This window comes from Python bivittatus, unplaced genomic scaffold (assembly GCF_059951505.1).
Source record: "Python bivittatus isolate LINGU-HERP-01145 unplaced genomic scaffold, Pbiv_v1 ctg000480_np1212, whole genome shotgun sequence".
In the NCBI taxonomy this organism is placed as follows: domain Eukaryota; kingdom Metazoa; phylum Chordata; class Lepidosauria; order Squamata; family Pythonidae; genus Python; species Python bivittatus.
The window spans coordinates 104,145,105-104,171,249 of record NW_028277075.1 but is presented as its reverse complement, the minus strand read 5'-3'; the positions used below and the strand labels follow the sequence as shown (position 1 = coordinate 104,171,249).

The window sequence follows — 26,145 nt, the reverse complement described above, 5'->3', positions numbered from 1 at the left end:
TGTTGCACTTAAGTACAAATGCCATAAGCAAAATCCTGTTCATGTTTACTCAGAGGTATTCTCCTGCTCAAATTGCATAGAGTGATAGCTTTAAAGTAGCTGACAGCAGTACAGAAACCTCCTTATAAGAGCAGTGACCACTTTGGGAATCCACATTAGCTGTTTCTGCTTCCAGGTGCTGCTTTTGAAATCTACTGAAAAGTATTAGGGATTTCAGGAGCAGAAGGTTTGAATTCCAGAAAGCAGTGAGATGTTTTGTTACTTCTGAGTACTTCCAGATCCAATGAGAAGTCGGTGATCTGTCCCTAAGCCTCTCTTTATGCAGGGACAGGTGCTGGAAATGTCTTCAAAGAAGTGGCCATTTCTTCACAGCAAGTGTCTGTGTGGGCTTGTTTGTATTATGTAGGATTGGAATGTAACTGATTGGCCCTGGATTTTGGGGGTAGGGGAGATGCTGTAACAAACTGGGGAAGGCTTGTGTTTTCTCTCTCTTTTACATCCTCAGAGATTATATATGAAGAGTTAACAGTTGCACCAATTGTACTTTATGTTTGTGTACACAAAATAAAGAACAGGTAGTTCGGCACATGACAGCCAGTCAGTCTGAAAATACGGTGTAACAAACCAGTATTGTTCCTGGTGCACATAGTTGTGAGCCCAAGACCTTGGGAAGTCAAGCTAAGTAGTTCCCCTTCTGTGTACACAGTGTATTCCTCATTATCCTGTACAAAGTGGCTTAAACAACAAAGGCATGTGTGAGAGAGTACACTGTTCTGCCAGTATACTGGTCTTTTGTATGGTGCTTGTATGCAGTGTAGCCAATAGCACAAAAGAAATTGTACTTACAGACTTCATTTTCCTGTAGATTATGGTATGAATTTATTTTTTTAAGCAACAGGCCAGAACCTGTTCATTCATATTAATAAGCAGGAAATCTGTTGGACACCAAACCTATTTTAAAAGTCTCATTATGCAGAAGAAATCTTTCTCAGTAGCCTGGATTATCTGAATTTCTGAAGTATTTCAGAAAAATATTAGTAATGCATGTAAGACAGAAAGAAGCTAAAATGGGGGGAGGGGGAATGAATTATCTTTTTATTTTATTGTCCATGTTCTGTAAGAGTCACACAGCGAGATGGGTGGCGTATAAATTTGAATAAATAAATAAATAAAATTACAAACTAATGGGAAAAGAAAAATTAGATTCTAAATGCTGCCTGGTTTTTAACAATAATGATTAAATTCAGTATGATACTAATACAGAAAGCATGTTATATGGTTTCAGGGTCAGGGCCGCTAAGTGACCTGAAGGTATGTTCTTTTGTCCAAGGAAGCTAAAGCTGGAATCTGGGAAAGGGAATCTGGCCCTGCAAGTACTTGGAAAATAGGCCACCTGTGAATCATACCTAAAGCCACCCTGATCTCCATAAATGAAAGTATAAATTAGGCCTGTGTAAATCATTTGGTGGGATTGCAAAGCATGGGGCAGGGGGGAGTGCTTTTGAACAGCTCCAAAAAAGTACTTCAAAGCATACAGGGTGGTAAATGTAGCATCTATCTGCAACTCTTTAAAGTAGATAGTTCATGAACCCAGGAAAAAGGTGCCTCTGCTTTAAAGAGTAGCAAGCAGATGCTGTATGCTTCACATTCCTGTATATTCTGAAACATTGCATAGCCCTAATGAATAAAACATACACATGGTTTATTTATTATTTAATGAATTTAAGTTGCTGCCACTGCTTTGAACTTAAATTCAGACATATGGACGCCTCTATTTTTTCTGTGTAGTTTATGCCTCTTCCTCCATTTGTTTATCTTGATTGGGAATGCTGAAGGATCAAATCCTTGATTTTTGATAAGAGATTGGATTATGGAAGAAAAGCCAGTTGCAAGACAAGTAACCTTTCTTTGTTATTCATTAGATTATTTGTTTATTTAAAACATTTATATCCTAGATAGCCACAGGTATATTTTGGATGAAACTAAAGTATAGTTGTGTTTGGCTTAGCAGGTGACAGTCACATTTCTTGCATTTTAGGAAGAATGAGCTAGCTGGACCAGTGGTCTGAATTATATAAAAGTTTCATAGGTAGGAAACCCATTGAGTAAAGGATAGGAATTCAGAAAAGGATGCTTAGAAGTAATGATTGTACATCTAGCCTGCAAAATTAACCCTTGTGCCATGCCAGTGACTCCCAGCTCTGTGTATGGGGGTAGGAAAAAGTGTGAGTAGTTTTGTATGCATGTACGGTAGTATTTTACCTCCTTGACTCAAACATGTATTTTCCTGGAACCCTGCAGCTGTCTTGGGAGCCTGGAAAAGTATATGGCTTCTTTAAGGAATCATGAACAGGTACAGTGAGCATACTCACTTTACCTGTTGTGAGTCTGAATACTGCACATCTGTCTCCTAAATAAGCTTTTAGGGCTGTTTCTTTAAGGAGGTCTGCACTGAAAAAAAATCAGAAGACTCTCACCGAATGTACTGAATAGCTTTTAAGAATGAAGATGGTTCCCTTAATTCTTTTCAAATAAAATGTTGAAAGAAATATTTCAGTTTAGTATTGCTCTGGTTGAGTGCTGTTTGTTTGTAGCTGTCATAGCTACTATAAAAATGTGCATATAGAAAAGGGGGACACGTTGACCTGTTAGATCAAGTGACTCAGCAGTATCTTCAAAAGACATAATTAAGCAAATATATGTTTTCCAAAAAGTGTGTCTGTCTACTCGTATTTATATTAACCCCAGTTTATTCTAAATTGGTGTCCAGTTTGTTTTTCAAAAAATATTTTGGTTATAAGAATTTAACTAGTAAATGTGTTCTCTTGAAATGGTTTACTGTAGCACAAGATTCCCACGCCTCTGTCACTGAATGAGGTTATTGGAAAAATTGTGTAATCACAAAAAAGGACAGTGTTTGTAATAGCAATTTCCTCTGAATGGATGTCTGAAAAACATAGTGAAGTTCCATCTGTGTTCTGATGTACAGATTGTTTTTAAACTGATGATTTTAAATTTTTTGTTCTTCAAATATATTTTGTAATTTTTTTAATTGCATAGGATATTATTGTTGTAAAGCAATCTTAGCAGAACCTCTACTCTTAACTGTATCCTTGGGTTATTTTAATAATAAATTACATTTAAATGCAGACACAGTGATTGTAAGCATCTACTGGAGCTAGAATTAGCAATTATGGAGACCACAGGATTTCAAGAAAAGGAACAGCTCTTTATCTGCTCCTTTTCTGACTACCCTGTTGTCTTGTAAAGTGAACCCTAATGCACGACAGTGTCACTGTCTGGTGTGGTTCATTTCATTTCTTTACTTTTGGTTACAGAGAGATGGTCAGGTGAAAGAAAGTTGGTGTGTGGTGAAGTTGTGTTACATGGTTAAATGAGCATCAGCTACTGTTTAAAAAATTAACTTATAGGATGCTGTTGAGGAAGGAGGAAACATGCCAGATTTGGGACTCTGGTACCATTACAACAGTGCAATTTCCATCTAATTTACTGGTCTGTTGGTGATTTGATTGTTTGCTAATGGTTCATACATCCCATCATGAAGCAGTATTAAGTTTATATTTGCACATGTCATCATTTAAAAATGAACAAAAGCACATCAGTAAAGCCATAAACAGTAGCTACTAATTAGAATTTATTTTCACAACTTAAGAGACTGAAAGCTTATCTGAACAAGAGCAGCTATGCTTGTTGGTGGAAGGACAACAAAGATAAAACTAGCCTGGCCTTGTTTGGCAGGGGATAACACAGTCTGGGGCCAGTCACTGACAAGGCCCTGTCTTGCCCTCTTGCCAAACGTGGTTCCAGTGGTGATAGGATAGAAAGAAGGCACAAGTTAAAGCCCAGATGGTTTCATATGAGAATCATGTAATTTGTCAGAGAATGTCAGAGTCATGTCAATTTAAAGTGTGAGGTTTTTAATTATAGCCTTTTTTTAAAATAAAAAATAGTAATTGGAGCACGGTTTTTCAAATTTTGTCAAATTTGTTTAGTTTAAAACAGGTTACGATTAGGAGGCAAAGCTCTAGTGATAGAAAACTGGCAGTGTTTGAATGAACTTTTGTTTTTGCCCTGAGTCTTTCAAGGAATTCCATCAATACAATATGAAAAATCCTAAATTAGCTGATGCTTTGCAGAAGTATTTGGACTACTCCCAGAATGCCCAGATTGCATGGGCACAAACCATGGTGGCTGGGAATTATGGTAGCATTTGTTCTAATGATGTGAGTGCCCTCTAGGCAGAAAGCCAGAACAGACTGAATAAATTACAAAACAACACACCTGGAAGACATGAGTCTGTTGAAAGCTGCTTTAGAGTAATCTTAACATATGTAGCCAAACAGAATGAAATTCCAACATGTTTCTAAGCTTTTTTTAAAAAATGTTTTTTTTTAACAAGTAATTGGTGTCTATAACCATGATCATAAAAGGTAATCCAGCTAAAGAGTTTAGAACAGTTTTCAAATTTCCTTGAGTTGTGGCCTGTCCATATGCCATATAGATGTATGTTATGAAAATGTTTTTAATGTCTTTTCTGTTTAAATTCAGATGTTCAGAGGTTTTTCCCTGCCTAAGAGGCAGTGTAATTGTGAAAATGTCAGAGTAGAACCCTGAGTCAAAATCCTTAGTAAGTTATTAAGCTTATAGTTTGACTTTATTCTTTCTTATCCCAACCACCTTAGAAGTTTGTCATGTGGGAAAAAAGAACAATGTTCTTAGAAATTTTGTGAAGGAAAGGAAGATCAAGCTGTAGTAGTTGAAGTACTTATAGAAAGGAATGCAGAAACATATATATATATATATGTACATATATATATATATATATGTATATGGCATATGGACAGGTTATAGACACCAATTACTTGTTAAAAAAACATTTTTTAAAAAAAGCTTAGAAACATGTTGGAATTTCATTCTGTTTGGCTACATATGTAAGATATATATATATATATATAGTAAATATATACTATATATTTATACTTTATATATATATACTTTATATATACTTTATATATACTATATACATATAGTAATATAGTAAAAAAAGCAGAAACATAGTAATAAGCAGACTTATTTGGCTGGTGCGTAGATCCCTTCTGTAATTAACCATGTACTAGGACTTTTGTCTTTAAACAGCTTTGAGACTATTCAGGAAGAAAAATGGTCCAGTTAAAGGGCTGAGGAATAAAGGAATGCAAATTAAAACACGTCTTAACTGAAAACACTGAAAACAGACAGTTCCCTACTTGCAAACTTTCATGTCGCGAACTTTCACTGATATGAACAGGATGGACCCGGAAGATAGGCTGGAAGTTGGAACGGGAAGGTGGGAAAGGATTAGTTTGCAGCGCACTGCAAAGTAACCCTTTCCCGCCTTCTCCTGCATTCCCTTTGGTCCGTTGCCAGGTGAGGCAGGAGAGGGGGCCATGGCAGAGGACAGGGAAGAGGGGGCGGAGGTCTCCTGTCTTGCCCGCCACGCCCCACTGGCTTGTCCTTCGCCCACGGCGCTACCACTGTCTCTCCTGCCTCTCCTGGCCACAGTGTGTGCCACGCCTCATCGGCTTGGCCCTTGCTCCCCTCTCCTCCGCTACCACCCCGTCTCCTGCCTCACCTGGTAACACACTGGCAGCAGAAGATAGGGCTCCTCTTCCCACACTGCTGCCCTGCCTCCTGCCTCCTCTTTTTTTTGACTTTTAACTTTTAACTTTTTGCTTAGTTGAACTTACAAACAAAACGGACTTATGAACAGCCTCTTGGAATGTAACCTGTTCATAAGTAGGGGACTGTCTGTACAATCACCACATAATCTGAGTTGGTAAAAGTTGGTTTTCAAGGTTTGTATACAAATTTTAAAAATAACTAATTTTGGTTTCTTAAACTATTTCATGGCTCCTTAAAAATTATTATCCATAGTTGCTTGTTAAAATTAAATTAAAACTAAATCTACACTATGTGCACATTTCTTAGAACAATGTTTTTCTAGAAATCTAATTATTCCAAATGGGCCATTTCAGAATCCAGGACTGCTGCAGTTTCTGCTGATGACTGCATGATAACTATGGAGGAGGTGGTTCTGATAGTACTGCTCAGCTTCTAGACTAATCCCAAGATTGGGAGCACTGCACTGCAGTAGTTTTACTGCTTTCTCTGGTTGGTGTCAGTCAGTATTGTTGAGATCTAACTTAAGGTCTTTGCTTTCATCCAGAATGTAGTGGCATGAGTAGTTATGTGTGTATCTCATTTCACCTATGTAACACCACTACTTTATGAGTTTCACTGGCTGCACTGGCTTCTGGATACTAGTTGGCTTCTGGCTACAATTCAAGGTGCTGGCTGTTATCTATAAAACCCTACATGGCTTCCCCTTCCCTTCCCTTCCCTTCCCTTCCCTTCCCTTCCCTTCCCTTCCCTTCCCTTCCCTTCCCTTCCCTTCCCTTCCCTTCCCTTCCCTTCCCTTCCCTTCCCTTCCCTGCCTTTGAGTCAGTGTTGATGCATGGCAACTACCTGGACTAGTCCCTGCACTTTTCTTGGCAAGATTTTTGGAAGTGGTTTGCCCTTGCCTTCTTCCTGGGGCTGAGAGAGAGGGACTGGCCCAAAGTTACCCAGCTGGCTTTGGGCCTAAGGTGGGACTAGAACTTAGAGTCTCCTGGCTTCTAGCTTGGTACCGTAACCACTACACCAAACTGACTCTCCTACATGGTTTAAAGTCCATATATTTAGTAAATTGTCTCTCTGCTGTTGTTTCTGCAAGTCCAGTAACATCTGGCAGGATTGGGTTGCTCAGTGGCCTATTGGTAAAGCAACGTCATTTTGCAAGATCTCAGAGATGGGCCTTCTCTGTGGCTGCAGCTGGAAGTCTGTGTCATCCTGACACTGTATTGTTTCTGCAAAGCCTTGAAAACCTTGCAGTAGGCCCTGGTTTCTGATCCTGTTCTCTGATGTATGTCTTCTATGGTATTATAATTGCTTTTGTTGTTTCCCTGATGTGCTTCTAGTAATTCTCCTTTATTGTTATTTTAATATTTTACATTTTGTAAGGTGCCTAGAGTTGTGACTGTAACTGAGGTGGGTTATAGGTGTGACTAAATAAATAAAATAAATAAGCTAGCACCAAATACTCCTGTAAAGCAATACAGTATTGTAGTGCTTCTAATCCTATTTATGAGAATTGGTCTGATTCCTAGAAATACTTGCCATAAGCCATCATTCCATGCTTGAAATGTCATTAGGGCTGTTGATGTAGAGTTTCATGACTGGAGAATGTTGTTAGAGGTAGATCAAGGGAGTTATAGCAGGCTGTGGAATGTAACAACAACATAAATATGTTGGGAATAATAAACATGTGGATATGTGCAGAGAAGAATGGGTAATTCAAAGTTTTCCCTGAGTTAAATATTCTGTTCTTATAACCTTTACTGCTGTTTTGTAAACTGTCCAGAATTATAGCCCATAAGATGGGCAGCCTTCTAAGACTTTTAAATACATAAATAAATAATTTGAAACAAATGATAGAGGTTATGGATAAGTATATCTTAAAGATTATAGATTTGAAGATTTTTTAAATAGTATCTTGTATATGAGAAGTAATTTGGTGTAGTGGTTAAAGGCATCAGGATAGAAAATGGGAGGCTGTGAGTCTGCTTTAGGCATAAAAGCCAGTTGGGTGACCTTGGGTCAGTCACTCTCTCTTAGCCCTAGGGAAGAGGCAATGGCGAACCATTCCCCAAAAATGTTTCCAAGAAAGCTGCAGGGACTTGAATCTACGGCACCCAAAAATTTTGTGTGTGTATATATACATATGTGTATATACACCTATACACACAATATACATACAACCATATATGTATATATATATATACATGCACATACACACACACTCTAATATTATAGTGTGGCCAGTTAGATGGCAGCACAAAGCTGATACAGGTCAAATTTACAACGGTGCTAAGTGGTAGTTACGACTGGTCCTCATATTTACGTCAGTCGCAGCTTTCCCATGGTCGCATGTTCACCATTTGCAACCTTCTTTGCCAGCTTTCTACAAGCAAAGTCAACAGGGAAGCCGGCAGGAGGTCTCAAATAGTGACCACATGACATTGTCGCTTAACAACCTACAATGATTTGCTTAATGATGGCAACCGGAAATGCTCAAATTTCTGTCAATGAGCAGCATGGTCATGTGACATCGTGCTTTATGACCATGTTGCTTAGCAATGGAAGTCCAATCCCAATTGCCATCATTAACTAAGGACTACCTGTACTCACTGATATTTTTGAGTAAGATCAGGTCATAGGTAGTATTTTGATGAGAGGCCACCAAAGAGAAACCAAGGCTATATGTTAAACTGAGAAATCAAAAAAAGATCTTAGAATAAGGAAATGGCAAACTATTTCTGTATAGTTATCAGGAAAACTACAGGGATGTGTCCATGAAGTCACCAAAACTAAGTGACACAGTCATAAAGTGATAGATTACATGACTGGGCCCAATTTACGACATCAGTTCTGGCTGCAGTTGTTAAGCGAATCACTGTGATTGTTAAGTGCAATGTCACATGACCATGATTTCCTGCCAGCTTCCCCATTGATTTGCTTGTCGGAAGCCTGCTGTGAAGGTTGCAAATGGCAATCGCATGATTATAGGTCGCTGTGACCATCATAAACATGTGCCAGTTGCCAAGCACCTGAATTGTGATCACATGACTATGGGGATGCTGCAACAGCTGCAAGTTTGAGGACCAGTTGTAAACCTTTTTCAGCACCGTCATAACTTCAAATGGTTGCTGAATGAACAGTTGGTAAGCAAAGACTACCTGTATTAAAATGTTCTTCCTTGGAATTCAAACAGTTCATGATTAGGCCTTTTATATTTGAAAAATTATTTTAATCCTTAGTGTGTTGGTATTTTAATACTTGGTGAATTGCTTTTAAGTATGAACATAATTAGAAAAACAGTACTGTAAAGAACTGTTTTTAAACTTAAAGCTTTTTGTAGTAACGTAAAAAACATTAGAAAAACGTTAAAGAACTTTTAAAAATTAAAGCAAAGCAGTGTCATTAAGAAAAGGAACACTTATACACATGCTCACGGTAAGGGAATTAATGCTATATAAGAAAGGTAAAAGCTTCCTTGAGTATGCAGTTTTCTTGGCAACAGTATGGACATGGTTTGCCATTGACTTCTACCATGATTTTTTTTTCTTGTCCAGCCTTGGTATTCCCTGGAAGTCTGTCATCCAAATACCAGTCACATCCCACCCTACTTAAGTTCCAAATACTGGTAAAGCTAGTCAGGTCCTACCATTTTTTGAAACAATATAAAATAATCTACAAAATAATTTTGAAAGTGAGCTTTCTGCAATAGGATGGATTCAGTGAGATCCAATGGATGTATAATTAATTCCTAGTTACATTATTGTCCCCTTTCACACATACTTATATTCACTATAGCTATTCTGTTTCTCTTTGTAGTACTTAACAAATTGCACATCAGGTTTTATTGACAGGTCTTGAAGTATTCTTTCTTCATTTAGATGTTGCTGTTGTGCCATGCAGGTTAACAAATATTATTAATATTAATTAATATTCAATAATATTCATATTATTCATATGGTGTCAAAGCAATATTTGACAAAGCAAAGTCCAAACATAATGAATTGCTCTAGAGTTTTAGGATTCCCATCCCAATATAAAAGAGAGAGATCCTCTGTCACTGTACAACAGGAAATAGTAGACACCTGGAGAAGAATAATTGTTTTCAGCTGGGTCTCAGAGCTTCTGAAGTTTGATGTATGCTGTTTAAGAACCAATATCACTATTGGTGTCAAATCTTTCACATGAAAGATAATCTGGTGATATTCCTTGTGCATGTGTTGAAATCTGGCATGATTTTGGACATCTGTTCCATATATCTGTAGCTTGGAGGTATGAGTATGCCTGGATTTTTAAAAACGGTAAAAAACTTAGATTGAAGCATGCCTACAAAATATTTAGAATAAGTAATTGTATGCTATGCATAAAAGAACCATTATATATTGTACATACCACACGTTTTTATAAAAAAAATTACTATATGCTTTTTTTTTCTCTGTCAGCAGTATAAATGTCTTCACAGATTAAGGGAAGAACTGCCATTTGTTTGAGAAGTGTTGCCTCAGGAATGTGCAGGAATGTGAATGTCAGCGACTGAATATGATGAAAACTTTGTTTTGTTGACTTAGTTGAGGATAAGCAAAATTCTCAAGGACACATTTCACTCTCTTTAGCACATTCTTAAGACTTTCGAAAGATTGCTAAGCACTATCTTATTTCTCTCCAGTAAGCATAATTAAAGATGCACTAAATAGTAAATAATGATAAGGTATGTATGGCTTTTCTGAGCAGAATTTGGAAGAGGGTGAAATCAGGAAAAAGACTTTTAAATGGAGCCCTGCATTACAAGCAGTGTGGCGCTTGTACTTGCAGTTTGTCATCCTAATCTTCCATTCTGCGGATGGCACACTCAAAGTCAGTGTTATCAATTGTATTACTTTCCTAGATATTAGGCTTTCAGGCTGTTTAGATCAGAAGTTCTGGGACTTTGGAACCCCAAGGCCCACTTGAAAAGGCTGAAAATCAGTTCCCGGCATTCATAAAGTTATAGGTATGCATTTCTTTTAACAAATATTATAATTACCATTATGAAAAAAAACCCACTTTAATCTTTTCCTGCTTCTTTCTATGTTACCTTCAGGCCATGTGCTTGGAAACCCACTCTTGACATTCAGCTGGCAGCTAGCAATAGGGAGTAATGAGGTTCTGAGACTCACCTGGAACAGGGCAGAGCTGCAATGATGAGCCCAGGCTTATATCAATAACAATCCAGAAAAAGTCTTCAGCTATTTAAAAAAATATTTTGGTGCCTTCAAGTCAGTGTTGACTCCTGGTGACTGGCTGGACATGTCCCTGCAGTTTTCTTGGCAAGATTTTGGAAGTGGTCTGCCATTTCCTGCTTCCTAGGGCTGAGAGGGCCTGGCCCAAGGTCACCAAGCTGGCTTTGTGCCTAAGGTAGGACTAGAACTCATGGTCTTCTGGTTTCTAGCCTGGTACCTTAACCACTACACCAAACTGGGTCCCTCTTTATTAAATACAGAGATTTATTACTCCTCAGTAGTTATTCCAAACAATTTGGAATACATGAATATAGCATTATTGGATAATCTAGTCCAATACCTCAAGCATAATTATAAAAAAGATAAATAAGACTAACCACAGAGAAAGTTACTTCCTAATTACTAGAGCATTTTCAAAGTGATTTTTTAATAATTTTCCAATAGGCCCTGAAAAAAACCCACCTAATAAACATTGCAATATAATGACTATTAGCTTGTATGTATGACTAATAGTTGGTAGTTATGATGATGTTTGGAAAATGATTTGATAGATAAAATGAGACAGCAAATAATGTTTGCCATTGTAATGCCAGAATATAATTACTTCATGTTAGTATGGGAAATGTGTCTCAGTCATAGTTTAAAGGTTTCTTTGAACAGTTCCAGAACAATATGAACAATGCTTGTTCTGTGTTAGTCTAAGAGTAATCATGCTTTGACATTTCTTAAAATTCCAGTGATTAGAGAACTTCTGCTCTAAGCAAACGATTTAACATTCTCTTAATTAAATTAGGATCCTGAGCACTGTTACTTTTAAAATCCAGTCCCATTTTGTTAATATATTTATGTGACCAAGTTCATTTTTTTTTTTTTTTTACAACTGCTGCATCTTAAAATGCATTGGTAATAACAAGAGAGCAGAAAATACTCAAATCTTACTCAGGTGTTCACTGTGATTTTTCCAGAACACAAGTGAATCTGCTTCTTAAGTCTCCTTCCCCTGCACCAGGTTGAATGAAATATTAGCTCTAGAGAGAGAATATCTCGGGCTGTTGAGTCTGAAAAGGGAGCCCACTTCTGCATTAGCTAGTTGAAACTTTCAGGAAGCTAAGTAGTTGATGGGGCCAATTGAAGCAACCTGTTCAGATGACAGAGGGGCCAAAGTGACACAGTATTTAAAACAGGGCTATTACATTTTGCATAAAAGTGAATTTTAACATTAACCAGAGAGTTAAACATAAATAATGATGTCTTTGCCCAACTAGGCTTTGAAAAATACAATTTACACTTTATACAATAGTATGTAGTCAACTTCTTACAATAGGTGGCAGCATCTAGCTGACATGGATGATCTTAAAAAGCTAAGCAAGTTTGTTCTGGTCACTAGTTGGATGGGAGGCCACTAGCAACCCTGAGGGCTAGTAAGTTGAATAAATCATCCCACCAAAGCAGTGACAAAATAGTTCTGTATTCTTGCCGGGAGAAGTACATAGACAGACATGTTCATAAAATCATTAGGAGTCAAACTTGATTAGAAGGAGACTTTATCTAAATAACCAATATCCCAAGGGAGATTTTCTTGCTACAACTGACAACTCTTTAAGTTTTCTGCAGTGTTGGAGCACAGGTCATGATTTATATGAACCATAGTATGCATAAAGTTCGTAAAACAGAGCAGTAGATATGACATGCTGGCAAATAAAAACACTTGTTGGGGGAGCTGTAGCCATTATGCTTTTAATTGCATAAAGATGTGTGAAACAAGCCTAACTTCCCAGGTTTTGTGAAAAATACAGGAAAAAAATCTCTTAAATTCATTGTTAGGAACATTCATGAAAAGCAACAATTCTTAATGCTAGCTTATGCATTCTAATAAAATATGTACAGAATAATAAAATAAAATACATCTAATCTGACGCTGCCTGGTGGTTTATCAAAACATTGTGCGCTTTGGAATGTGGCTTGCATTACATAAATCACTGAATATTATTCACTATAAAAGACTGAGTGTGTTGCCTTGCTTTAAGAGTAAGGCTCCCATCAGTATTTATAATATGTACTGCTTGAATTCTCCTGTCATTGTACCAGTTAACCATGACAACAGCTTTCATTTAGAATAGCAGCTTCAAAATCCTCTCTTGCCTAGTCCTGGTATAACCCAAACACACAAAATAAGAAATGCTCAGGAGAAGACTTTCATAAAAATGTATTAGAAACCAAATAGATGTATCCTATAGTATGTATGTAGAATGAAATATAATCAAGTTGATCTTTTGTTCCTATATTAGAAAAGTGCTTTTGGCAGTGTGATGGATTGAATTTATATTTTTCCTTCAGAATACAGTTTAGAAAAGGGGGTTGACTTCATATAGGGCAAAATAGATGCACTACAGTTTATTTTTGTCAATACACTTGATATCTGATCTCATCATGCAAAGGGACTATCTTATGAAGCAGATAACCCATTTCTTTTCTGCCTCTAGGGTAGAGAGAACAAATGTCAGTCTTGCTGGATCTAGCATATAACACAGAATTCTGTGATCCACCAGAATCCACCCATCTTTTGATCCTGATGCTTAGGATCTATAATTCAATAATTCTGAGATGCATAATTCAGACTTTGGTGTGGAAAGATTGTGAATTCTTGGAACTCAAATGCAGTTTAGACATCTTTTTTACAGGCACATTTTCTGGTTCCAGAGTAGTTTAAAATAGGAACAATCTTGTTATAATTATTAAATAATTTGGAGTTGGGAATCCTTATTGATCAAGTACAGATAGAGCCAGAAAATCAGCATTATGTTTGCACCTAACTAGTAAGCATTTGTAATTATCCTGAAGATAATTCAAGAGCTGTGAGCTCCAGGCTAGAGATGTGAAGGAAGGAAAGAAAAGGTTGAGGAAAAAGACTACACATTTTCCCTCTCCCCCATTATCTCTATATTACTCCCTTACCAAATCAGCAGGTGAAGGTGATGGGGAGAATCCACCAGGTTCACTGATCCTTGTACTATTGTGAGCTCTTCTCAGTTAATCAATTTCATTTGCATAACAGTGTGTTCATATAGATTTTTGGTAAGGTGCTGTTTTTTAGCTATTTCTATGAAAGCAGTTTAATGAAAATAAATCAGGTATGTTAACAGGGTAGAAGAAATTGCATTTTCCTGTAGGTAATCTCATATGTCCAAGACACTCAACTGATGATGTGCTTGAAAATATCACTCTACTTTATCATGCCATATCACTCATTGTCATCTGAATTGTGGGCTTAGTTACATGAAACAGAGGTTAAAATTGTGATATATGAGGGTTGAGAGAAAAGTAGTCTCTCCTCCGTAACTTTAGTTAATAGGGATATTTTAATAATTGATATAGGAAAATAATCCTTGAAATGAGCTCTTTGTTACCTGTAATTACTTCACATAATCACTACCATTCACTACACACTCCTACCAACTATGGACACAATTCTTAAAGCCATCATAAAGGAACTCCATACTTTGTCTTTTTAGTCAGGTTCTGACAGTCCTTTCCACCTCTTCATTTGAGTCAAATGCATTCCCACAAAGATATTCCTACAATTTTAGGAAAAGGTGGAAATTGCATGACACCAAGTCTGGACTGTATGACAAATGGGGTAAGATGGTGAGATCCAAATCTGCAATTGCCTGTTGGGTGGCTCATGAGATGTGAGGCCTAGCATTATCATTTTGTAGCAAAATGTCCTTCTTATGCTTCTGAACTCTCTTAATCATTGCTTCAAAGTTTTGAGTGTTGCAGTATAGGTCTCTGAGTTGATAGTGGTGCCAGGTTCATGGAAATTCACCTGAACAATACCTTCTGAATCCCCAAAAACTCTAACCGTGAGTTTTCCTGCTAAAGCCTGGGTTTTGATTTTTTTTTTTTTTTCCCTGCAAGTGAAGGTTTCTGATGATACTATATAGACTGACACTTCATTTCTGAGTCGTAATGATGAGTCCATGTTTTACCAGCTGGAACAATGCTGTGAAGAAATCCCTTACCTTCATTCTCTTAGCGTGACAACAATTAGCGTGGTAAACTTCAACTCTTGAAACTTTCATCTCTGTAGTCACCATGTGAGGAACCTATCTTGCACAAGCTTTCTGATATTGAACAACATCAATAACATGACCCACGAATTCCTGTGAAGCGCTAAGCTTGACAGCGGATTCTCTTTAAGTGATCCATAGTTGTCTTTAATAAGTTCAGTAGACTTTTTCCTGTGAAACTTGTCAGTTGCTGTCACAGGTTGTCCACTTTGTTCTTGATCTCACAAATCAGCTCTTTTTGGTTCACCATCATTACATTTTTTAGCCCAGCAACCTTCATTCAGAAGTGATTTTCAGTTCGAGGGTCTCTTTGGCAATCAGAAATTCAATTATGGCATGTTGCTTAAAGTGCACTGATTTGCTGAAGGCAGTTCATGGATAATAGCAGCTTCCCACCCACTGAAATGAACAGAAGCTAAAGAACATGTCAGAGTTTTTAGCGTGTCAGTACTGCCATCTGTTGGTGACTTTTGACATTGGAGGCATTACTTTTCATGCAACCCTTGTATATATTGATATATTTATGCATGTAAGTTATAGTAAGTTCAGAAAGAATTCATAAATAAGGCTCTGCAAAGGCCTGTAGTTTTGAAAAACACCCGGATGTTTTTGGTATGGCATGTAAGAACAAAATAAGAGAGGACGTCTTTATTTTATTAATTAAGTAAAACAACATAGAAAACAAAAACAAAGAAAAGGAAGAGGAATACATATACATAAATTAAACTACACTAGAACAAAGGTTAAAGTGAAAATATGGTTATAAAAATATTTAAAAGGCAAAACTAAGAAAACAAAAAAATAGGAAAAAGCACTCTAGTAACCACCCCTCTTCCCCCTTCTTTTTTTTTCTCAATCACTAATTGCTACTTAAATATTTTTATACTGTATTTTGGATATTGCGATTATTGCTCATTTATATTTGAAATAGTTGTAATTATTTTAAATAGTTTCTCTTTTTCTTCAGAAACACATTCTAAATATCCAAGATTGCCTTGCTGTGTGATATGTGAATGAATGAATTTTATTGATTAGTCAATTGATCTTATCAATACAGCGAGATAAAAAATATAAAAACATAATCGAAACTATAAAAAGAATACATGAGACATATATGTATATGTGATCACAGTACAACGAAACAATTATCAGATGAGAGAATCACCTTTACAGGATACCCCAATTTGTTCTGTATAATGGGATCTTAAAGCTTCAGCCTTCAGTATAAATATGGCAGTTCTGCGCACAATATATGTATTGGTGCCCTGGAGAAAATAAGACAGTCTAAAATTTGGGTCCCAGTACTCTGTTCTTTCCAATAATGGGGATAAATATTTCAGCTTGATAGATGCATATAGTTGGCAATTAAACAGAATATGAAAAATATTTTCAATATCAGGTGAACTGCATATAGAGTTTCTTTCATGAAATGGGATATTATAGAAGCGTCCATATTTGGCCATTGAGTCCAACAGCTCAAATCTTGTTCTGGTGAAAGCCCTTCTTAAAAAAACTCATAAATAGGTATTTTTCGGGTTAAGAATTTATTTTGTTAGTAGCCAACCCCCTTAAGGATCTATTTTTGGCTGTAAGATCCTTTCCTGGATCGGGATGCCCTGCGAACAGTCACTCATGCCCTTGTTATCTTCCAGATAGACTACTGCAATGCGCTCTACATGGGGCTACCCTTGAAGAGTATCCGGAAGCTTCAGCTGGTCCAGAATGTGGCCGCGCGAGCAATTTTTGGGGCCCGAAGAAGGACCCATATAACACCTTTGCTCCGTGAGCTGCATTGAGTACCGGTTTGCTTCCGGGTCCAATTCAAGGTGTTGGTTATCACCTTTAAAGCCCTACATGGCATGGGACCAGGTTACCTGAAGGACCGCCTCGCCCCCATGATTTCAACCCGTCCCACCCGATCTCACAGAGAGGGCATGCTCCGGATCCCCGCGGTAAAAGAACTCCGATTAGCAGGGTCCAGAAGACGGGCCTTCTCTGCTGTAGCCCCCGCCCTTTGGAACATCTTGCCCCCGGAGGTGAGACAGGCCCCCTCACTCCAGGCCTTTCGGAGGGATTTGAAGACCTGGCTCTGCCATCTGGCCTGGGGCGGGGAGGGAGGATATAAAAAATGGGATTGGCTGGCCCCTTAGCAGCCTGGTGTGGCCTCTATTGGCCTCTTGGATTTTTTAGCCTTTTTATCTTTCTCTTTGTACTTTGGTTTTATAATCTTTTAATTATGTATTGCCGATTTTAGTTTGTTGTAAGCTGCCCATAGTCCCCCGTTGTGGGGAGATGGGCGGGGACAAATCAAATAATAATAATAATAATAATAATAATAATAATAATAAGAAGAAGAAGAAGAAGAAGAAGAAGAAGAAGAAGAAGAAGAAGTAGTTCCAAATCAGTTTGGGCACTTATATCCATAACTCTCTGCTTGAAAATTTCCCTCGCTTGGGGGGCTGTAAGTAACAGGTGCTGAATAGAGAGCCCATAACGTGAGGTAACATCAGAAAGTTGACAGACCCATGTGTTAGGCTGCGACATGTTTAGCTGTTCTGTTAGGCAAATTCTAAGAGGTCTATTGGGGTCCATTGTTTGAATCTTTAGCCAATATGTAAAAACTGTAATCATTAAGCGGCTGTTCAGAGGATAAAAGCCTAATTCCGCTCTTACTGCTGAGGCAGACCTGTTCTTATCTGTTCCTAGAATATGCCTCAGGAAACGCGTTTGGATTTGTTCCAGTGGGGTAGCTTCATTTAAACCCCACAGTTCTGCTCCATAAGTCATCATTGGAATTATTTTGGCCCTAAAGACTTTCAAGATAGGTGTCAGGGTGCATGGTTCATTATGGTAAAATAATTTGAATAGCTTTTTAGTGCTTGCCTCAGCCCTTATTGCACCTCTTCTAAAATGATTCATCCACGAACCATTGTTAGTGAAAGTCATGCCTAATTAAATATAAGAATTCACTTGTTCAGTGGGTTCTCCATTTATTTGCCAATTATATTTCACATTTTTTTTTTTTTTACTAAATACCACTTTGGATTTACTTTTATTAATAATTAAAGAGTTAAGGATACAATAGGAACTTAGCTTTTGCAGCGGTTGTCTCAAGCCTATTTGGGAGTGGCCTAATAGGACCGTGTCATCCGCATATAACAGAATATTGATAAATCTGTTACAGATTTTAGGCATGTGCATATTTGCCTCATTCAGAAAACCTGGTAAATCATTAACATATAGATTGAAGAGCATAGGTGCTGAGACTGATATGTTGTATATAAGGGAACCATTCCTGCCTGAATTTGGGTAGACTTCTGCTGTGATTGTATAGAGGATAGTTTTTATTGTAAATGCAGTTAATTCAGCAAAAAGTGCTGTGTTGTCTAAGGGATGTGAAGTAGCTTCTTTTCCCTTGCCTTTACAGCACTTTTCATTACATTAGCAAGATTCCTCATATGCCAATTGCTTATATGCATAGGAAAAGGCATGCACGCTGCCTCACATGAGAGATACTTTAAAAACAGAGATGATGCTCCTTTGTAAGGGGTTAGGTTTGCCACAATATGCTCTTTTTCCATCACAGAAATTTCCTTTTGGAAAATATAATAAAACTGTGAAAAGTACAGTTCCTGCTTGTTAAGCTATTATGCAAGTCAGTGTGAAAAAAGCATAGGTAATGAAGCAAGGTTGGGTAATAATTTGCCATTTCAGGTTCAGTTATTTACATCTTATCAGAAATGTTATGGGGAACTTGCAACGGTATCTTCCTGTAAAATCAGTAGAGCATAAATATTTTCCCTGGGTGGTCAGCGCATTGATTTTATGAATTCTAATTCCATTTACCTATAGATGTTTTTCAAATGCTGAGTTAAATCAGATAAATTAAGGAGGAGAATATTTGATGCTCCTTTCCCATATTCTTAATATAATTGTTTCATCTCCATCAGGTTATTTGCTTACACACACTCTCTCTCACTCTCTAATATCTGTCTGTCTGAATAAAAGATTAGGCAGGTTAATGTTTCTAGTCTTGTGAGCAGGTGAAAGTGTTCAAGGTTTCTGCTAATAAATTTTTGGGAAAAGAAAATTAAAAAAAATTCATTTTTTTTAGGTCACTGGTCTTCTGTAAAGAAGGAACAGGCAACAACAGGTGGCATATAGCGGTTGCTTAGTTCTGCTGGTTGGTCCTTGTTCATTTTCTACCCTAGACAACTAAACTAAAAGCCACTGCTGAATTTCTGCAGTTGTCTTCTCCGTAAGGTAGTTCAGGGGTCCTGGTAAAAGTTTCCAGTGTAAATAATCTCAACTGGACAATTTGAGAAGATGTGGAAAGAAACCTTTGGTGCTCTTTTCTGAGGTTTATGCTGCATCTCACAATTATAGACGTTGGCCGTATACTGTAGTGCAGGAGTACAGATAATGGGCGAAGTGGGTAGCATTGCAATCCATCTTCATCTTATTGTCCTGGTAGCAAAACATCTTTTTCATAGTTGCCATTGTGATGATGAATCAAAAACACTAGAGGTGACTGTCAGCACAGTACTGTTTTTAATTCCTGGATTGAGACACTTACACAAATATGGTGGTGATACTCTGTGACAACAAATATAAAAACAAGGAAGTGTACAGTTCAAAACTCTTGCTAAATATTTTGTTTTTCCCAAAGAGGGGAGATGGTTGAAACCACACAGAATGACATGCATAGAAACCACACTTAAGTACCTTTAGGTTCATGTGGAATGTCAGAGGGTATGGTGACACTGTTTCATACCAAAATAAACATTGAACAAAATAGAGAGAACTATCATTTTTGTATTAGCAGAAACTTCATTTTACTCCCTACATCATTAACCTTTATTGTGGCTGTGATTCTCTTTCTTGTCTTTTTAAGAGAACTGTATTGAAACACCAATCTAACTTTTAAGCGTTTCCTGCTATTCATTATTGTTCTAAGAAAATTACTTTGTAGGATCACTTTTCCTAAGTCTATTTTTCTCTTTTTGAATTCTGCTCTTTGCTTATCTGAATGGCTAAACATTACATGAAGCTGTGATGCTTATCAGCGTGTTAAGAAATCCTTTTGTTCTTACATAATTGTGCAAGCATTGCCCTGATCCTGCTCTTCCAGCCCTTTCCAGTTCAGGTATTGTAGCTATGAATACATCTAGTGAATCATAAGAGCATTGTAGGCTTGAGAAACAAGACTCTTTTGCTTGGGATAAAAAGGAACACACCTAAAAATTACTTGGCTTAGAAAAACACCTGGCCTCTGCTCTCTGCATTTATAGCAGTGTGGTCCTTGCGTTTTTAATCCTTTTCCATGCTCTGAACAGATAGCTCTTCTTTCTGTAGTTTCTTACCCTGAAAATCAGCCAACAAAATCATAGGAGATGGTGGTGGAAGATTCTCAGCTTGCCAAAATTCAACCCAGAGCGAATTTATTTATGGCATCGTTAAACATATTTGGAAATCATGTCACTTCAAGCAACAGCTGAAACTTCCTTTGCAACATTGCAGGTTACCAATAGACAGGCTTTGTGTGGTGAATGGGTACAGCTTGAAAGGTTTACTCAACATCTCCCCTCTGGGGTTCCTGATGAAAGAGTGTTTTTGTTGGGACAGTTCTTAAGCTCCTTTTTCCCTCCCCTTTTTCATTACCCAAGTAGATGTTGCTTGATGCATGTGAAAACTCTTGCTTATTTTCAGGAGGTAAGTAGCTGGGATCTTGCATTGTAATGCTATCATTTTGGAGTGATCCCTGTAGTGCTTTTATTCATTTGTTTTTATTTATGCTTTTAATCTAGGTTTCTTATGTAGTGAAATACCACTATATATCCATCAAGTGATGCCACTTAGAATTACAATACTCTGTATAGTGCAATGTAGTTTGTTAAGCTTGTTGTAAAATGTGTTTGCAATATTCTTCCCCTGCTGTTTTGTTCTGTTTTTTAATTCAGTATATTGTAATTATGGAGTTAAAAAAGAGGCTCTGACAAAATAATATGATGTTAGCACTGGTGAGCAAGAAATGGGACTGATTTCCTTTAATTTTTTTCCAGTGGAATGTTTAGTTTTCTTCTACTTAGTTTAGATTTATGATTTATGATCAGAAGAAATCTGAAAAATGTATGTTTTCAGATATCATTTTTCAAACTGCTTATGTTCAAGATAGATTCACTTGATAGGGTTATCAACTACTGTAACTTTTAGCTCTCCAAAAAAGGAAGGGAAATGTTTCTTACTTTATGGAGATTGGAAACTGTTTCATCACTATGCAGATAGGATTTTACCTATTTATTCTGTGTGGAATAGAGAAGGGTAGTGATGGATGAGGGGGTATCACAGTGGAAAACAAGCAAGTGGCTGGATCTTTAATGTTTTGTCTGACATCTTTAGGTCCTGTATTAGAGTGGGGTGCAATAGGTGACAGCATCAAATGTTCTTTTCTCAGATATGTCTGTCATACAGTAAATTGTTCCTGGGTTCCAGTCTGGCTTTGTGGAACTGTTTTCCTCTCTCCCTCTCTCTTTGGTGTAGACAGTACAGCCTTTTATCCAATAAGTAAATACACAACACATATATATATAAAACTCTGACATCAGAATGTGTTGTATTCAGAAACAGGTGAAATTGCATTTTACTCTTCTATATTACTTGGCTTTAAGGTGATCTTCTTGAGGGATATTCTGGCATGAAACTGACATTTAAATTATTTCACCTATGACTTGAAACATAACATGGGATTGAACATCTTACCACTATTAATGAAGCTATCAGTACCAGGATAGCAGTGTTAGTTTGTGAATGTCACTGTAATAATTTTACTTATATTTAGGGATTAATGCCTCTAAATTAGGTGGCAGCACCTAGCCAACTTTATTTGGACTTGGAAGCTAAGCAGAATTTGGCCTTAGTACTTAGAAGGGAGACCATCAAGGGCTTTAACCAATGGGTAGAATAGGAGTTTTCCAGCACTGGGTGTATGCTTAAAAATATGTTTGTATAGCTGGTGCTTTTCACCCTTTAAAATGGATACATCTGAATTTCTGATGTGTAACAGATGGCTTTATTTTGACATTTTGTTGTCACACTGGCTTTATTAAGAGTTTGTTATTTATTGCAAAAGAATGAAGATAAGATCCAGATGTTTCCAAGATAATACCATTGCCTGGCCATGAAATTTGAAAACTTTGCTGAAGGTTTAGCACAAACTATCTTTGAAGGGTTTTTTTAATTGATTGTGTGCCACCAAGTCGTTATCGACTCCTAGCGACCACATAGATAGACTTTCTCCATGATGATCTATCCCTAACTGGTTCTTTCAGGTCTCCCAACAGTGCAGTATACTTTTCAGTAGTCAACTGGTGTAACTTAGGGGTTGTAGAAAAGCTTTAACACTGAATTCTTTAAAGTAAAGTGCATCTGGATGGCTTTTCAGATGATTCACATAAATTTGAAAATGCCTTATTGAAAGATCTCCACAAAGCAGATTCAGAAATATCATTATGGTGTGGACTTGAATTTTAAATTGTAATATTAATATTTTAAAAGTGAACAATCAAATTAACTTGCATATTTTAGCAGGTGAGATTGATATTGACCTCAAGCATCTTTGTGCATATAAACTATTAGGAGCAGTTTCAAAACAAATTGATGCAAAACATACAGGTAGTCCTCGACTTACAACCACAATAGGGACTGGAAAATCCATTGTTAAGCGGTGTGGTCATTAAGCAAGGCATCATGTGACTGCACCCAATTTTATGACATTTTTGTGGCAGTTAAGTGAATCAACGCAGTCGTTAAGTGAATCACATGGTCATTAAGTGAATCATGTGACTGTTAAGTGAATCATGCAGTTCCCCATTGATTTTGCTTGTCGGAAGCCAGCTGGGAAGGTTGCAAGGGGCAATCACATGATCCCGGGATGCTGCAACCTTTGTAAATCCATACTGGTTGCCAAGTGGCCAAATTTTGATCATGTGACCATTGAGACACTGATGGTCATAAGTGCGAGGACCAGTCATAAATAACTTTTTTCAGTGCTGTTGTAACTTTAAACAGTCGTTAAACAAATGGTTGTAAGTCGAGGACTACCTTGATTATATGTTGTTTTTTCCAATGATTTTATTAAGATTTTAAAAAGAACAAGAAAAGATAACACAAAGTAAAAGAGAAAAGAAAAATACAAAAAATCCCCCCCTTTTAAGAAAGCGACTTCCCACCCTCATCATGACAAGTAATAAACAATTTCATAATTTATTTATCCCTATTAAGAAATATAAAACTCTTCATCCTAATATCTATATTGTAAAATATTGAGCTTACAATTGATTTTATATGCAGTGACTAGAGAGAAAGCCTTCTAGAATATACTTACCATTGATACCGGTACTGCATTGGGTTTACTTATCATAATCCCTCATGATTCTGTTCTATGGTGTGGTCAAGAAAACAATGTTGATAAACCAGTTTAGGAAAAGATCTGCTATAGAGAAGATTGTTCTATATGTTTCATAGTTGTGTATCAGTGCCAACTATGAAGCACAGCTAGAGTTTCGGAGAAGCCTCTCTTGATTGGTTTCTAATTCCTACTGGGCTAATTAAGCTGATTGCCAAGTCACTGCTGGAACCATAGTTCGCTCTTAAAAAAAGAAATAAAAATCAAGACTTGTGTTATGCCTTTATAACTTCAAAGGTGTAATCGTTCAGTATGATGTATATTTGAGCTACGTTTTGGCTATATATGTCTAAGTGTATAAAATATAGCATAGTTACAGAATGGGGGCCGATGGGGAGGAGCATGCATGTTCTCTGCATGCATTTGGAACAGAATTCTCAATAAAGTGTTTGTTTTTATTACTAAATTGTCCTATAATTTTTTATGTAACAGTGTTGATAGCCTTAGATATATTGAAATTAACATTCTGTATCAGTTGTGAATAAATATGTATCTATATTACCTAATTATTTACTAACATTTGTAGGCAGTTTTACAGGACTGTATTATGTGGATTGCCAAGAGTTGCCTGGAATTGTGGTGGCACAAAAATGCAGTAAATGTCAAGGGAGAGGAATTCACCAATATATTGATAGAAATACATTATAGAGTTTTATTTATCTTTATGGCATATTTTTACAGTAACTGAAAGAGAGTGGATTGCTCCAAGTTATATAGTCTAGCCTTCCCTAATTCGGTGCCTCCCAGAAACATTGGACCCATGACTAGGCTGGCTGGGAGACTGTGGAAACTAAAGCTCAACATTTAGAGCATTCTTTGGAAAGCATGAATTCCTATATGTGGCACACACTGTAAGAACTTTGGCCCATAGAGATCTTAATGTTTGACATTAAATATTTGGAATTTCTATTTTTCCATTTTCATTTTAATGCTTACATTTGGGTTTTTATGTGTTTGTGTGTGTATGCATACACACAAATATGTGCATTTTCTGTACATTACTGCTTGTTCGTCTTTTTATTGTGGGCATAGCTTACTTTCTGCCCCAGTGAAAGGGGGGATATAGGACTGAAATACTGTATGAGATTAGATAATGACAAGGGTAGGTAATGTTAGAAATGATACTTCCTATCCTCCTGTATGAAATTAGAAGAATAGATTAATGAGTTGATGGTTAATGAAAGTGTAAGGTGGTTATAATAACCCCACTTCCCAATAGTAAAAAAAAAAAAAAAAAAAGAGTGTGCAGGAAGGAAAATGTCTGAAAAGAGAAATACTGCAAGCTATTTGTCTGAATTTTTCAAAGGAATATTTGCATTATTTTAAAGTGTCTGAACACTTTTGTGTATGTTTAAACGGGAGCATATTACAGGATGTGGTGTGAAGCGTGCCTGCTCTATAGGTTTTGGAATAGTTGAATGATGAGGTTAGGCACATTTTCTTCTAAGGTAAGGCTAAGAAAGGAGTTCAACCCATATCCATTTCCATAAAACAGGAATTAGCCATTCAACAACAAATGCTCCCCAAAATAAAAACTTGCAAAATTAGAAGGTATAAATTGTAAAGAATATGTGGAAACTGTTATACAAAGCTTGCATACTAATTACATAGCTGCATTAATTTAGAGAAAACAGGATGTTAGCTCTGCAAAAAATTATAGTATAAATGAAAGGATATGTTTCTATTTATAGAAGGAAGCATTAGTTCTCTTTTAGTTTACTAAGTTCAGCTGAGTAATAGTAGTTTCCATGCTTTGCAAGGATAAGCTGCTCCTTTTTTTCAAGCATGCTTTGCTAAATCTGTCTAATATAGAGATTTGATTAAAAAAAGATTCTCATATTCATAATGAGTGGAAATTCTTATAAAGTACAAACGACAAGATCTTCCTCAAGCACAGGATTTTACAGAATGCTCTACTGTGGGAGCCTTTCTTGGTTATAAAGACTAAGTTGGTATGTTTCCTTTTAAAGTCTTAAATATGCTTTGTACTGTACAGTGTGCCTGTTTGCCCAAATGATTTATACATAAAAGGAAAGAGGAGCAGTCTAGCTAGCAGAATCCAAAAATAAATGGAAATTGTGTTCAATGTATTGCCAAACTAATTTTTAATGTTTTATTGGTATAACAATCTGCCATCAGTGCTACCACTGTTAAAACTTTACAGTTTTATATCCTAATGTTTATATATAATTATTACAGACACTTCTTTAAACCATAAGACAACAGTTTTGGGAGGAGTGACTATCATTGTTTTCATAGGCTTAATGATAAAGGTTAATCCAGATTCCCGACCGAATATCTCCAATTCAGATCTTTCCACTCAACTCACCTCATCCCCCCACCCCCCCAATTTAGAGATGTTTGATGGCAATCAGTTATCAGTCACATCACTTATTCAAACCTTAAGATGAGGCTGCCTATATAGATGCTCTTATTAATACTTTTTTCCTGTAGGAAGAATTCTCTCTCTCAGTCCAAAGTGTGTCTTGCAATTTTGCTAACCACAAATAAAACAAGAAGAAATTTCTGAAAGTTTCAGCTAGGCTGAAAATATTGAATAAAAAGTTGTGTAATTACCATTTCATATACATAGCTCTGAATAACCCATACAAGGCTTTGAGTTAAATGTCGGCTTACTCTTTCACATGTTGCCTTATGAGATCTCAGAATATACATCTGTGCTTTTTCTTTATAGCCATTCCTCGTGCATTGTATTGAT

At 36.8% G+C, this 26,145-nt stretch overlaps 1 protein-coding gene across 1 annotated transcript in view; it reads left to right on the top strand.

The window, feature by feature from the left end:
* Positions 1-26,145, top strand: part of COBLL1 (cordon-bleu WH2 repeat protein like 1) — a 105,899-nt gene that overhangs the window by 2,219 nt on the left and 77,535 nt on the right. The gene's annotated exons all lie outside the window — the stretch shown is intronic.